The sequence below is a fragment of the Triturus cristatus genome, chromosome 6, assembly GCF_964204655.1.
Source record: "Triturus cristatus chromosome 6, aTriCri1.1, whole genome shotgun sequence".
Lineage (NCBI taxonomy): Eukaryota > Metazoa > Chordata > Amphibia > Caudata > Salamandridae > Triturus > Triturus cristatus.
This window is the reverse complement of record NC_140589.1, coordinates 1,817,433,168-1,817,437,436: the sequence shown is the minus strand read 5'-3', so window position 1 is coordinate 1,817,437,436 and position 4,269 is coordinate 1,817,433,168.

The window sequence follows — 4,269 nt, the reverse complement described above, 5'->3', positions numbered from 1 at the left end:
ATTTACTATGGGGATACCAAATCTTATGGCTCAACCATTGCTGTAATATCTCGTATCCCCTATGGTTCATGGGTTACCCTTGAGACATTGAATAATAGAAATTGCCTTTTGTTTGACTACAATATCTTGTACATCATTCCACAAGATTTTGCATCCGTACCCCTAGGTGATACCGACTATAATAGCCTACACGGCCTATAATATTTGGTATCCCCAGTGTTTCTCCGGTTAGAAGTTACCAGGATTCAGTTTCACATTGTCTTATGTTAGGTGGAGGAGCACTGTATTTCTATACCAAATAGCACCCTTCCTTTTGCCTTCCAACATAATTTACTGTGGGAATACCAAATATTATGGCTTAGGCATTGCTGTAATATCTCGTATCCCCTATGTTTCATGGGTTACCCTTTAGCTATTGACTAGTTGAAATTACCTTTTGTTTAATAGGAGACTACAGTATCTTTTCACATTTTGTACATAATTCTACAAGATTTTGCATCCGTACCCTTAAGGGAATACCAACTATAATAGTTTATACGGCCTAAAATAGTTTGTATCCCCAGTGTTTCTCTGGTTAGAAGTTACCAGGATTCAATTTGACTTCGCCTTATGTTGGATGGGGGAGAACAGTATTCCTATACCAAAGAGCACCCTTCCTTTTGCTTTCCAACATCATTTACTATGGGGATACCAAATCTTATGGCTCAACCATAGCTGTAATATCTCGTATTCCCTATGGTTCATGGGTTACCCTTGAGACATTGAATAGTTAAAACTGTCTTTTGTTTGATAGCAGACTACAGTATCGTGTACATCATTCCACACGATTTTGCATCCTGACCCTTAGGGGATACCAAATATAATAGCCTGTACGGCCTATAATATTTGGTATCCCCGGTGTTTCTCGGGTTAGAAGTAACCAGGATTCAATTTGACATCGCATTATGTTGGATGGAGGAGCACAGTATTTGTATACTAAATAGCACCCTTCCTTTTGCTTTCCAACATCATTTACCATTGGGATACCAAATATTATGGCTCACGCATTGCTGTGATATCTCGTCTCCCCTATGTTTCATGGGTTACCCTTTAGCCATTGACCAATTGAATTTGCCTTTTATTTGATAGAAGGCTACAGTATCTTTTCACATTTTGTACATCATTTCACAAGATTTTGCATCCGTACCCTTAGGGGATACCAACTATAATAGCTTATACGACCTATAATATTTGGTATCCCCAGTGTTTCTCGGGATAGAAGTTACCGGGTATCAATTTGACTTCTCCTTATGTTGGATGTGGGAGCACAGTATTTCTATTGCAAATAGCTCCCTTCTTTTTGCTTTCCAACATCATTTACTAAGGGGATACCAAATATTATGGCTCACACATTGTCATAATATCTTGTATCCCCTATGTTTCATGATTATACGTCCTGTTACCTTAGGGATACCATATATAATGGCCCATACCGGCTATAATATTTGGTATCCCCTCTGTTTCTTGGGTTAGAACTTACTAGGATTCAACTTGACATCGTCTTAGGTTGGATGGGTGAGCACCGTATTTGTATGGGAAATAGCGACCTTCCTTTTGCTTTCCAACATCTTTTACTATAGGGATACCAAAGATTATGGCTCATGCATTGCTGTAATATCTTGTATCCCCTACGTTTCATGGGTTACCCTTTAGCCATTCACCAGTTTAAGTAGCCTTTTACATGATAGCAGACTTCAGTAACTTTTCACATTTTTAACTTCATTCCTCAAGATTTTACATCTTATTCCCTTAGGGGATACCATATATAATGGCCTATACCGGATATAATATCTGGTATCCCCTGTGGTTTTAGGGTTAGAACTGACCAGTATTCATTTTGACTTTGTCTTATGTTGGATGGATGAGCACTGTATTTCTATGGCAAATAGCACACTTCCTTTTGCTTTCTACCATAGTTTACAATGGGGATACCAAATATTATAGCTCATGCCTTGCTGCAATATCTCGAATCCCCTACATTTCATGGGTTACCCTTTAGCCATTAACTACTGGAGGTTGTCTTTTATTTGAGAGCAGACTACAGAAACTTTTCAATTTTTTTACGTCATTACACAAGATTTTACATCCGGTTCCCTTAATGGATACCAAATATATTGGAATACATCGGCTATAATATCTGGTATCCCCTGTGTTTCTGGGGTTAGAAGTTACCAGTATTCAATCTGACATGGTTTTATGTTGGTTGGATGAGCACAGTATTTCTATGGAAAATATTGAACTTCTTTTTGCTTTCCAACATCGTTTACGATGGGGTTACCAAATATTATGGCTCATGCATTGCTGTAATATCTTGTATATCCTACGATTCATGGGTTACCCATTGACCACTTGAAGCTGCCTGTATTTGATAGCAGTACTACAGTAACTTTTCACATTTGTTACATCATTCAACGAGATTTTACATCCGGTTCCTTTAAGGGATACCACATATAATGGCCTATACTGGCTATAATATCTGGTATCTGGTATCCATGGTGTTTCTTGGTTTAGAACTTACCAGGATTCAATTAGACATGGTCTTATGTTGGATGGGCGAGCACATGTCTCTATGCCAAATAGCACCCTTCCTTTTGCTTTCCAAAATCGTTTCCTATGGGGATACCAAATATTATGGCTCACGCTTTGCTGTAATATCTCGTGTCCCCCTATGTTTGTTGGTTACCCTTTAGCCATTCACCACTAGAAGTTGCCTTGTACTTGATAGCAGGCTACAGTATCTTTTCACATTTTTTACATCATGCTACAAGATTATACGCCCTATTCCCTTAGGGATACCATATATAATGGCCTATACTGGCTATAATATTTGGTATCCCCTCTGTTTCTTGGGTTAGAACTTACCAGGATTCAACTTGACATCGTCTTATGTTGGATGGGTGAGCACTGTATTTCTATGCCAAATAGCGACCTTCCTTTTGCTTTCCAACATCTTTTACTATAGGGATACCAAAGATTATTGCATTGCTGTAATATCTAGTATCCCCTACGTTTCATAGGTTATCCTTTAGCCATTCACCAGTTGAAGTTGCCTTTTACTTGATAGAAGACTTCAGTAACTTTTCACATTTTTTACTTCATTCCTCAAGATTTTACATCTGATTCCCTTAGGGGATACCATATATAATGGCCTATACCGGATATAATATCTGGTATCCACTGTGTTTCTAGGGTTAGAACTGACCAGTATTCAATTTGACTTTGTCTTATGTTGGATGGATGAGCACAGTATTTCTATGGCACATAGAACACTTCCTTTTGCTTTCGAACATCGTTTACAGTGGGGATACCAAATATTATAGCTCACGCCTTGCTATAATATCTCGAATCCCCTACGTTTCATGGGTTACCCTTTAGCCATTGACGACTTGAAGTTGTCTTTTATTTGATAGAAGACTACAGAAACTTTTCACATTTTGTGCATCATTCCACAAGATTTTACATCCAGTTCCCTTAAGGGATGCCAAATATATTGGCCAACATCGGCTATAATATCTGATATCCCCTGTTTTTCTGGGGTTAGAACCTATCAGTATTCAATCTAACATGGTATTATGTTGGATGGATGAGCACAGTATTTCTATGGCAAATAGTACACTTCCTTCCGCTTTCCAACATCTTATACTATGGGGATACCAAATATTATGGCTCTTGAATTGCTGTAATATCTCGTATCCCCTACGTTTCATGAGTTACCCTCTAGCCATTGACGACTTGACGTTGCCTTTTACTTGATAGCAGACTTCAGTAACTTTTCACATTTTTTACTTCATTCCTCAAGACTTTACATCTGATTCCCTTAGGGGATACCATATATAATGGCCTATACCGGATATAATATCTGGTATCCAGTGTGTTCCCCGGTTTAGAACTTACCAGTACTCAATTTGACATGGTCTTATGTTGGATGGATGAGCACAGTATTTCTATGGCACATAGCGACCTTCCTTTTGCTTTCCAACATCGTTTACTATGGGGATACCAAATATTATGGCTCACGCATTGATGTAATATCTCCTATCCCCTACATTTCATGGCTTACCCTTTAGACATTGACAACTTGAAGTTGTCTTTTATTTGAAATCAGACTAAAGAAATGTTTCACATTTTGTACGTCATTCCACGAGATTTTACATCCGGTTACTTCAAGAGATACCACATATAATGGCCTATACTGTCTATAATATCTGGTATTCCTTGTGTTTCTTAGTT